Genomic DNA, 13,002 nt, shown 5'->3' with positions numbered 1-13,002 from the left:
CTTGTACCTTCCCTGACTATCGGCTAATCTCGCGATCCCATCATATAGTTCTGTTGGAAAGGATGCAAAGAAAATCTCATGTATTTTCGTATATACGTAGCGATCCAGTGACCTTTTCTCAGATAGCTGCGAAGTTCTATTTTCTTGTGTCGCAAACTCCTGAATCTTCTGATCCAACCACTCTTCAATTTCCTTCTTCGTGGGATTCCATTGTTCTGACATCAGACATCCCTTAGGCAGATCCCAGTCCTGGCAATGGAACCATTTATTGGCTACTTAAGGCCTGACCTAGGTTCATTAGTGAGTTTAGCCAAGAAAATCTCGGTACTACCGGCCCTTTCGGCAACAGTTCGCAGACGCGGACTGAGGTCTCACCCGAGGTAGTATGGGAGGGTGATGGAACTAGGTTTCCACACCCTAGGGATGTCTTGATGTGGAAGATGAATGCCCAATCCAGCCTTCATGCTCACTGGATTATGCGTACTCAATAGTTTCTGTGGAACCACGCAGTCTTAACCACTCTGCAACCTAGGTTTATTACCCCGTTCCTCCTTAGTTAAGGTTTGTTCATTAATTACTAAGTCGATCCTTAATTATAGACATACATATAAGTGCACACAGATAAAGAATCAAGTATCATCAACATATATCATTCAATTGGAGATTTATAAATCAGAGGTACGATATAACAATCAAGGGATCTTTATTATTAATATCTCCAGAGCTTGACTCAATACAGACTCAACTCCTTCCTGCGCACACAGCTGTAGGAGTCCATGCATTCAGCTATGGACTCTACTAGGCCTCTGTACACTCAGTTGCAGAGCCTCTACCCTCTAATATATCCCAAAAATCGAACTTACAAATTCAGAGCTGTTTCATTGCAGAAAAACTTCATAAGACTTTCGACCCCCCCTACCCGTAGAGCCTCGCTCTATTTATACAATCCCATGGTCCGCGAACCATGGGTAGGCTGACACACTCTATAACAAATTTACAATATTTTAGGGTGGACTACGGTAGACACCTCCGCTCTGTGCCTGCATTACGCGGGGTCTTTATATTACATGGACCAAAACTCGGGCTTTAAGCCCCAAAAACTTGCTATGGGGGCTCCGCTGCCCAACACCTTTACTGCTTGAACCATTCATCCTTTAAAGATGGGAGTGGGCACTATCAGTTCCATGCCACAGTACTGAGGCAGAGGACCCCTGGGCAGTACTTCGTCTTCCCTCTGTATGAGGGCACCATGTTGGATAATCAAGTCCTCCTAAGCTACCAAGTCCTTGTTTACTCTTGTTAGCATCGACCCTAGTTCCATGTCACAGAGGGAATTTTTGGATCAACCCATGCCATGTTTGAATGCTCCATCTTCCTTTTTAAATGCCATAGTTATTGACCCATCGTGCCTTTAAAGTTATGTACTACCTCATCGCAGAGTTCTCATATCGGGATTTCTGACTAAAAAGCCTTTACAGAACGGGGCCTCCAGATTCACTTTAGCCCCTTTTACTTCATGTGACCAGGGCTATGACCAGGTGCTGAGTCCTCAGGTGCTAGGTCCTTTAGACTCCCCTCTGGAGGTCTTCTTCCTTTGTTACATAGAAGCCTACACACCAATGGTTTATAATGTTGTCCTTTGATATCTCCCCTTGACCCTTGCAATCATCGATCTATGGGATTGGGCCCACCCAGGGTATCACAATCGCAATACGAGAGAGAGTATGAGGATGAGTGGTTTTCGAAGGGGGGCATGAGTGGTGAGTGGTGAGTGAGGAGGGGTGCGAAATAATATGAGAGGAACACATGTCAGCAGAGCCTGGCAAGGAAACCACTTTTTCAAACCCCCTCTCACGAATAAAGGGAAACATTGTGGGGGGGTTGGGTGGTGGGGCGAAAAGGCATAGGAGCCGTTGATCTAGGAAGAGTTAATCTGTGTCATCCAAATATGGGGGTGTTTAAATAAGATGCGACATTTGAAAAGGGATAGACCCAACAACCCTTTTAAATCTATTGTATAAAATATCACATTCGGAAGAGTTCCTGCATATCGCAGTCAAAACCCGAAAGAGACTTCGGCAGAGGAGGAACCTTACTTTGTGCCATCGCTGATTACCAATTTTTGATGGGTGATGTCATCACTACCATGTGTCACTTTGTGAGAGGTGACACGTGTCACCCGGAAATGCCCCCAAAGGACCCTTGAAAATGTCAGATCAACATGCCACGTGTCCTCCATACCACCACATCAAGTTGACATCAGCTGTATGGATTCTTAGGACCAATAAGATTCTCCCACGTGGCCCCCCTAGAGGATAGAGAAAAGGGCCCATCCGCCCTTGGTTTTTATTTGAATTTCTTTGTTAAATGAAATTGGCCCCTCCCAGCGCTTTAACACAAAAGGCCCAAATTTCGGTGATTTTCATGATATTTTCATTCGATGATGTTTTTATATCAGTGTTCAGCGATGTTCTGATATCAGTGTTCAGTGATGTTCTAACCCTATGCTTGTGTGCACCCTTTTGTACCTACAATCATAATATGTGATATCGGTGCTCTGCATTGTGAACTGCCAATACGTTATGCGCCATGGGTCTTCGAACATTGATATGTGATATTTGCTTTACCTTGGACCCATTGATAGCTTATTTGTGATATCGGTAATCAGTTGATCATAGATTTCACTACCTTCCCCTGCTGTTGTTTCAGAAAAGCCCTGATCATGATTTGCGATGAGCTTGACCCTTAACCATTTTTTCTTTGTTTTTTGGCTTTCAAAGGGTATCTTCAATCTTCTCTAACTTCTGATCCGGGAGTCCATTTTTGGACTTCCACCTGCCTTTGGAAAGCTTGTTCCTAGAATTATCCATTGTAGAGGGTATGATTTAGATTTGATAGCTTCCATGGCTTTTAAAAATGGCTTCAAACTTCACTATTGTTTAGCACTTAGGAAAACTAAAAAACTCATAATGCAGCGAGTGACAACACCCTCAAAGTGGGAAACAATCCATGACCTAAGGCAATTTATTGATGTAAAAGAAAGAAAATATACATAAGCTTCTCTCATGAATGGTCACCTAGCAAATGAACCTCCATGCTCTTTAAATAGATATCATGGACCAATCGAGTGTTAAGTCATGAATCAAGTGTCGATAATACTGAGGAGAGAATGAACCGTTAGATCACCTCATGTCTAGAACATATCGTGACTGTCGGATTGTAAGTTAGAAAAAGTACATATTAAAGAAACACACTTTATCTAACTATACACTAGACCAAGTTGTACTTAATTATTTCCTACGTGTCGGAATATCCTAACACCTTACACTCTACCATCGAGCTTCTTAGTGACACAAAACCTTTGGAACAAAGGTTGGTACATTTGGAACTTGTCGATGAAATTTGACAAGAATCTCTCTATAATAACAAAGCACACAAAAATAGGGTCAAAGCCTCATTTGATCACAACATCACCCCTCGAACATTCACCAAAGGGGAGTTAGTCCTCCACTAGCATGTTTATCAAGAAGTGGTAGTACACAAAAAGTTTGAAACCTTGTGGAAGGGCCCATGCATTATCAAACATTGCCTCCTCAAGGGGGCATACATATTGTCAGAGCCTAATGGGACTTGCCTAAAAAATCTCGTCAATAGTCTCTACCTCAAAAAGTTTCACCCATAAAAATGCTTGAGTAAGCCCTAGAATGTACATGTATGCACCATGAATTATTTTCTGTATGATGATCACCTCATCATGTACCCACTCTAAAAATAACTCTCTCATCATGTGCCATATAAGGATCATCCGCCAGCCTATCACCACGGATTTGATGATGGTGCCTCTCGATGGTCATAAAACCTCACTGTCCCAGCCTGGGCCACATACTCTCCTAACGAGACACCTCATATCTCTAATGGAATTTGTATTGGGTTAGCCATCAACGATCAATATGAATATGAGGTCATCATAGGTCTCTTGGCTGATGTGTGCCACTTAGGTATTTTTCACCCACATGTATTCCTTGATTCCTAGCTATTTGTATGACAATTGAACAAGACCTTTCAGGTTCGTGATTCACGCCTTTTTGGAAGTATCTGCATGCACAAAGGTTAGCTTGATATTTTGATCATATCAAATTTACACATATACCAAGGGATCAAAATCATATAGCTGATCACATAGTTAATCAAATCCTAAATTGGCATGCATTACATATATATAAACATCAAGATACATGAGCCATGAGCTTAATATCCATATCAAACAAATACAGAAATACATCAAAAGTATAGATGCAAAAAATACATCATAAGAGTCACAAAAATATATCATCTCGTATATACATATCAAAAATATATGAGTACAAAAAATGGTTTACATCCACTGGCTCATGGCCAAGAAAAATAAGTCCCAAAAAAGGGGAGCATCCTCATAATGGGTGCTTGCCCTGGTACATACATCCTATCATCTAGGTTTGGGGCCCTCCCCTCCCCTCCCAAGGACCAATCTCTACATCAAGGGATAAAATCGGACCGACGGTAGTCACTACCATCATGGCACATCGAAGGACTAGCCTAAGCACTTGATCATGTGTCATCATTGTCTCTACTACCAACTCCCCCAATCCCGCCCAACCATCCTCGGGCATCCCTCTCATTAAAGTTCCAACTTTGTCCTACGAATCCTCATAATATTAGAGTCTCTTTGCCATAACTGATAGCTGAGTCTTTTTTGCATCAACATGCTCTTGATGTCTCTTTACCTCCCCAACAGTAGATGAGCTCGTTCCCGCACCAGAGGGACCACTAATCTCAAGTCGTCAGTGTTGTGTCAGCCACTCAAGCTCCTCCTCTTGGTTATCGCGTCGTCATTGTGGCACAATTGGATCAGTAGGAACCCTCATGTGACATGGATCATTTCCTACCAAATAAGTAAGTGGTCGCCCACACGGTCTAACATCTGCAATAGCAAAAAAATGATATTAGCATCATATAACCAAAAACACATCATAAAATATTCATGTCAACAAACTAAAAAGCAGAAATAAAACATGTCACGTACTTGTTGGCCCCCATACATCATCAAGAGGAAGCCCCATATCCGGGTCACCCCTAAAGTCCCCTCCACCTCAGCATTCCAATAATGCCTCAATACACCTCCCCCAACTTGTGGCATCACAGGTGCCCATTGTCTCATCCTAGGCTCCCTAGACAAACTTGGGGGCACCACTATAAAGGGTCGTAGCATCACGACCCTCTCATACAAAATGTTGCACATAATGATGGTGTAAAAAAAACTCCTAGATGAACCCTGCAGCACCTCCATCAGTTAGGAGACCATCCCCTTGTACACCAGACCTGCCCAATCAAAAAAGGGTCATGCATGTAACCTCAACAACACTGAAACCGCAGGACCTGATACATAGTGCAGAGTTGTAGAACCTTCTAGGTGCACAATCATGGAAAGCACAACTCGGTCCGTAAAGTCTAGGATAGATAGTAACCTAATATATCCACCCTCTACGGGGTTAGGCACACAATGAGCCCCAACCCATATCCCTATGTCCACCCTCCATCTAGTAGGTGATAAGGAGACCTCTCTCCTTGAGGTACTAGCCCATTAATAAATTTCACATCCACTGCCATGTTGATCGGCATATATGACCCCTGAATGACGAATATTTGTCACTCCACATCCCATAACTACACTAGAAATCACAAGAACTCATCATGCAATCTCGGTAGGGATTTCTGAAGAAACTTCAGCAACCCCCAGTGAGCCAAAATCCTACTAACTTCAGGATCCTCTGAAATTATCAACTACGGTTTCTTCTAATCTCGCTCCTTCTAGAGCATCCCCATCCTTCCATCAAGGATACAAAAGAAAAAACTTGGCCTTCCAGGCTGTAAAAAATCATTTTTTCAAACAATCGTGCGGCTATGGCATCACAAACGCGTCGTTCGCATGTTTTTTCATCACTGAATGCACGGTGCACGTGTATGTCATGGCCCAACCTGTGGTGTGTCCATTACTGGGATTGTGTGTCTTGTCTCTAAGCAAAAGCGTCATTCACATGTTTTTTCTTTAAAAAAATGTGTAGATTGTACGATCTAAAGAGGTCGAGCCACAACTTCGTCAAAAAAACGACGTCGCGGCTTCAAGATTATCAATTGCACCAAAAGTGTGGTTGTTATGCCCTTTACTGTGATGTATCCACTTGAATACTTGGGGAACACATGGACACTACGTGACTATCATTCAGTTAACCGCATGAACGAGATTACTTGACACTGAAAAAGGTTGTACAGGGCACCCCTATATAGCCTACCTAACCTAGTCTACAAAATTTACAAAGTTAAGTTTCATTGTTCTAACCTGACTAAGCCCACATGATACCCTAGTACACCAGCTGGCCGCAATGGAAAGGAGTAGCTCCTGGACTAGCTCTGGATTCCAAAAATAGAAAGTGAAAACGAGGTGGCATTGGGCCCACATTGCCCTATATATCACCCTTTTCAACATCTTCTTGAGCTCAGTATAGGAGCCCAAGACCTCCATTTTCAAAATCATCAAAGACATCAGGATCATAACCACATCATCCTCATCATGGAACCCTCCATTCCATTTCAACCCAAAACTCATTTTTTGGACCTACTGCATGCTCAGAGTACCATTTTAGGTGTACCTTCTCTTGTTTTTCAATTCATCTAGATCAATCGTTTTCATATTATTTATATGATCAAAAAAGATGGTTTCACTTGGGATATTGGGTTTTAAACTGTAGGAACATCAACAAACTTCCTGCTAGGATCAACGCCCTGGTGGCTAGTAACCGAGCAGGTATCATTCATCAATCATCATGATAGGCTTCCCACAAAGCTTTGCATATCCTAACATCATTTCTCTTGAATTCACCATAGGGTCCATCATCTTGACCATGTTTACCATCACCTCCCCTTGCATACGATAAATTTCCATGTGAGTCGATAGACCCTCCCCACTCATGGATCACCTCATGATATAGACCCCCACATACTACTGGGATCCATGACCATAATACCTAGGCCCAGGAACCAATTCATATTAAATTCCTTGAAGATCAATCTCATTCCTTTTTATTCATTTCTCATTGGCCCCATTCTCAGGCCACACCTTACATGTTACGGTAGATCAAGACTAATGCACCACCGCATCCTACATTTGGCCTATCATTCACCCATATTACATAAACCATTTGTGTCACTTCATCTGCCTAACCAACCCAACATGGAGACCATCCATTGGGGCCCCCTCCCTCAACAAAAACACCACACCTCCATACAGGTCACCATTCCCGGGGGGCACCTATCTTCGTGTCTATGCATCCAAATCACCTTCATATTTTTTTGGAAAGTGTACAAATATTGTTTTAGGAAAAAACATCCCACCCATATATTCATGTCTTTTACACAATGAAATTTTCTAGTCACCCTTGATAGGAGCTTACATCTCTCTCAGTCACTTACCATCTTCACACCAGTCAAAACATACTTACACCCACCCTAGAAATCCTCCCGACTCTATTATCATCCCTTTCACCAAAAATTTTTGACTATCACAATCTGCATAATATCTCTGACCTTGGATTAGTTTTCTATTTCCACTCATATTTTTAGCTCTCATTATAATACCCTGTGGTGAGCACCAGTATTGCAGCAATAATGCTGCAACTCCTGGGCTGCCTACTTTACTCTTATAAACTCGGTAGTTCATAACAAGTTTGGAAGCGTCGGTGTTGTATGCACAAGTACTAGTTCTCACTGCAAACTCACTTGGTCAGCGAACACGAGATCATTAGGAGCTCAAGCCAACTTCTATGGATTCTAGAAGAAGTTCTATATGTGATGGAAGGAAAGAAATAGTATTCTACAGATGCTATTCTAACTGCAGAAAGGTGAAAGGCTGAAATGTAAAGCAAACCTAGTAAATCATAAGTAACCAACTAATTCTACTTTTGTAGAAAGCGCTATGCAAACCATGAAAGGAATGCCATTACCTACTCAAGGAAGTAAACAACATCTAATTATGCTATTTTTGGAAGTAAATAAGCAAATACCATGTTTTTGGATTTTTATGTATTTTTATGTGAAATTGGCATGCATGTAATTTATTGTGTTAGTGTGGCAGCGGATAGGTGGTGTTGGAGGGCAGTTTTGGCACTTGAGAAGATGTAGGATGGTATGGACGGGTCCTAGGAGGTCTCAGGTGGCCTTCTGAAGGCTTTTCCCACACTCAGCCTTCAAAAGAAAGCCTACAGGAGGAGGCTGAGAGCATTTTTCACTGTTTTGAGGGTGTGAGAGGGGGTGAAAAAGGTGGATGAAGGTTGGAATGAGGTGTTAGGGTGCCTATGGTCTACCATGAACCACCAGGAGAGAGAAAGATGATTGGATTTTCTCAAGGAGAGAGGAAGAAGTTCTATGGAAAATGCAGGAAACTAAAGCAGAATTGAGGTTAGACTTGGGCGACCTGTAGGGCATGGATCATATGGATGATGGGATGGCTGATAGGTTGGACTGCTACTAGAAGAGATTTGCTGCAAAGGAACTAATAGTCCACCAATAAGATTAAACAAGCAATGAAATGAGTGCATCTAAAAAAACAGATTTTTGCATCAAACTAATCTAAACTATGATTTATGAAAGGAAATGCTGAGAAATGTTGCAGGAAAGGAAAGAATGAAAGAAGACTACTAAAAATAAAGAAGTGAGCATGATGAAGAAGATCTGAAGCAAAATAGAACTATATTATGAACCTGCTAAAAAGCAACAAACACTAGAAGTCCTATAAATGAGGAAAATCTGTGTTTTTGGGGTAGGAAGAGGGTCTTTGCCTCAAATCATGGTACCAAAGGGAGGAAGAGAGGTCAAGGCACTCTTTCTAGCCTTTTGAATATTCTCTTTATCACTGCTTAACCTATTATAGAAAGCACAAATGGAAGCAAACTACTAAATCATCAAAAGCAACCTATTCTTAACCATGAAAGAAATACATCTAACAGCAACCTAATCTACAACTGAAATAAAACATACAAATACAAGTAAAGAGGAGCTTGGCTACTTGGATTGGGCCCTAACCCAAGAGCTTCAGCCCTCTGAGGTAACTCAGTGCTAACTCAAAAAGGATTCCATCTTTATTCTCAAAACAATAGCAAGATTACATGAAACTGTCACAACATAATGAGCTCGAAATTGAGCAGAGTTTACATAAGCAAAATTCCGACAAAAATTCTGACCCTAGTGAGGCCCTATGCCTCTCTACTTATACAAATGAAGCTACCAACAACTTCCTTAAAATCAGGGAGGCTTGGCTCCCAAAACTCGAGATAATCATCAGTCATCCTTCACTTGCTCGGTTGCCTCCAAGTGCATGATTCGGCTGCTTACACTCCGAGCTGAATGAATGGGAATTCGAAGTGAGGAGTAATAAATGAGGGGGATTTCCTCCTATAAGTCCTCTCCTCTGTCCACTTCGAGTTATTGCTGCCATTTTTCCATTGGATCCTTGACTTTGACTCAAAAATCATCAATAATTTTCATTAAATACACATTAGACCACATGGCACAATAACTAACTCAACTCACTCTCTAAGCATCAATATAATCAGAAAATCATGTAATAAGCTAAGAGAATGGTTGGTGTGACTAGGTTAGGAGGTAAAATAAGCCCATATAATTACCCATTTAAGAGGCTCATCATCACCCCCTACTAAAAGTGTTGCTCATCCTCTAAGCAACATAGTCCATCTCCTCATCTTTTATGGCCCTGGTGGCCTCCCTAGCATCCCAAGCTTCTAATGTTGTCTGCTCTTCCTTGTCATAGAATCCTACCTTCCTGTCTATCTCTTCCCACTGCTCCTCCTCTTCCTCTTCTCTTCTACCTTCTAGCATGCCTAACAGCAGTGGGGGACTCAGTTTGAGGCTAATCCAGTTGACTTTCAGCCTCTGCATAGAGCACTTGTACATTGGCACTATTCTTAATGCTTCCTTCATCCTCATGGGGGAATGATATTCCCTAATCTGCAGACTATGTGGTAAGGTGTTCCATCTCTGCATCCATGCATGCACATAGTCATCCCCAAGTAGCCTTTGCATATCCTCAAAGTTTGCAATGGCTTGTGCCTGATCACTTATGTATCTAGGGGCAATCTGAGGATTATTGGCAAGAAAGTTGTGTGTGTTGATGAGTGCCATGGGATCTGATGGCTCAGCTCTTATCATTAATGTCTCATTCTGCTCTTTTATCATCAATCTTCTTATTTCTGCTACCCTTAACTCTTCATGGTTCATCCATGAGGCCATGGCCATTAGTTCCATGTCCCCTAGCCTGGCATTGGGGTCCCACACATTCATGTCTATGAGGGCCATGTTATATAGGTAGAATTCTACCATTTTTTCCTTATCCTCTGATGTTCTTTGGTCACACAAGTCCATAAACTGCCTGTAATTTTGGAAGGGCATTGTGCCTCTTTGTGCCAAAGTATTTATCTGGAATTGTAACCATTGGTCCTTGAGATATAGGCCATAGGATTTTTTTGGTGTTCTACATTGCAATGCCTCCATGGATAAGTTTGCCATGCATGCCAGCTGAGTCTCCTTCTCTTGCAGCTGCCTCCTTAACAATTCATTTTCAGTTTCAAGGTGGCTCCTTGTAATTGCTTCCCTATTTCTGATATCACTCAACTCTCAGCCCATTTCTCTGAGTTTGTTTTCCATATGGCCAACATCCTCAACTCCCTTGGATTTGGCTATTTTCACCCATATATGTGTTCTTATTCTCTCTTTCTCTAATTCAAAGAATAGTGGAATTGAAAATTTTTGTGGAATTATTCTTCCTCCCTCAAGCAGATTGTAATAGGAAGCCAGACTAGGCTGGGGATTAGGTTCTTATATCTCTGGTTGTCCCTCCTTCACCTGTGGTTGTTCCTCTATCCTTTTCTCAAGCTGTTAGGTCTCCCGTAATTTTGATAGTGTCTCCTGTAGAACTATTTGAGCCTCCTGTAGGACTGTTTTTGGGTCCTGTAGTATTACCTTTTCCTTCCATGTGGAAGATCTAGGAGTCCCCCTTTCATATGTGACATGTGCCTTGGAAGGGGATTCTTTCCCTTTGGCAGAGGGTGAATCTTCAATTGTAATTGGCTCTTTTGAAGAGGGCTGAGGTTTCCCTGTTTTTATTCTTGTGCTCTTCCTAGCCCTAAAATACATGGAGGCCTGCCTTTTCCTCTTTTTCTTTGGCTTGATTGGTGTACTAAGGGTAGCAAGGGTAGTTGCTACCTCCCTTTCCAGAGTCTCAGGGGACCCTTCTCCTTGTTCTACCTTTTCTACCTCTTTTTCTCCTCCTTCTGTCTCTTTTTCTGTCTCTGTTTGCTCTGTTTCTTCCTGCTATGTTTCTTCAGCTTTCGCCTCCTCTATCGTAGTTTCTTCCTCCTTCCTTTCTTGTTCTGCTAAGCCACCAGTGGCTTCACCTTCTCCCCCTTGATGCTCTTCCTCCTCACTACCAGTGGGACTGACATCATAGGTTACGGCCTTTATGTCATCCTCAGCTGTCATGTTTTGGGAGACTTCCCATGCTATAGGGAGTGTAAATGTATGGAGGGCTTCTTCCACTAAGATATTGATTAACCCATAGTGAGCTAGCTACTCTGGATTCCCTGCTTGAACCTTAGTGCTGGAGTCAATGACGGACTGTAGGAGGAAGTAGGGGATCCTGAGCTTCTGAGGTGCTAGAGTGTCCATGCCATACCTTAACTCATGAAGGATTCTAAAGTGATAACCATAGGCAATGTTGTACCTCCCCTCACAGGAAATGTATTTGATTATTTGGTAGCTAACCTCATCCCAAGGATATGGTATGCTATCCCTTCTAATGCCATTTCTATCCTCTACAGGGGTTTCATTGTTTTGGAAAAAAAAAATCTTGGCAGCCTCGCCAATGGGTTTCTCATCCTTACTCCAAGGCAACCCAAGAGGAAGGGTAGTGACCCTACTGATAAATTCCTAGGTTATCTCCATGGAAAGACCTCTAAAGGTGACATTGGCATGTGTTCTTGAGTGAGGGACCAAAGAGTGGGAATATGTCCACTACTTGGGGACGGGCATGGAGCCTAGTGGAGTTAGTGGGCTCCTTCCTCATGAACCCTCCTATCATTTTTTTTATACTCTTATGGGAAACCAAATATGGAGATGGAGACAACAATTTTTGAGAAAAACAGAGAAACAGAGGAGACTGTGTTTTTTTTAAATAAGCAGAAAAATTTTCTTATGTATTTTCTCCTCTCATAAAGACTTTATTTCCTCCTCAATTTGAAACCACTTCCTGCATATATTGATATTCAATGGGGTGATGCATGGAACCTACCTCCTCATACCGAAAATCGTGCTAAAACCCGTGTTTTCTCCCTCCAAAACAACTTACTACCCCTCCTGTAGAAGCCTGTTGTCCCTCCTGTAGAATACATGTAGGTGCTCTTGTAGAACCTGTAAGTGCTCCTATAGAAAACATCGAGAGCAGGAATATTGGAGAGATCAATGGAGGACGATGGTTACAAGGTTGTGGGGGCACAAGGAGACCACTGTAGTTGAGTTATGAGGAGAGAATGAAGGAAAAGGTGGTGAGAGTGCTCGGGGAGGAGTACTTAATACCCTTTATGGATATTTCCGGTGATGGGGGGTGAGGCGGCAAAGTATTCATTGGCTATATTCAGACCATTGGTCCCCACCTACCTTGTCATCATGGCCTCTCCTCGTAATCATCCCTCATGATTGCATCAGAGTTCACACTTCCTCCACTACCTGTCCTTGACATCTTTCTTGAGTTGACTGTGCGCACGTGTGGGTGACATCTCAGATGAGTGGAGTTAACTAGATGAAGGTGGCCAAGTTAACTAGCCACCTTTCCCTCTTTCAACCTCAACCTTATCGTTTCTTTTGCATGACTTATAATTACACAAATTCAAACAGAGGAGC

Source organism: Pinus tabuliformis, chromosome J (assembly GCF_031772625.1).
Source record: "Pinus tabuliformis cultivar Carrire ecotype Pingquan chromosome J, CPIR1, whole genome shotgun sequence".
Lineage (NCBI taxonomy): Eukaryota > Viridiplantae > Streptophyta > Pinopsida > Pinales > Pinaceae > Pinus > Pinus tabuliformis.
The sequence above is the reverse complement of the archived record's forward strand: the minus strand, read 5'-3'. Positions refer to the sequence as shown.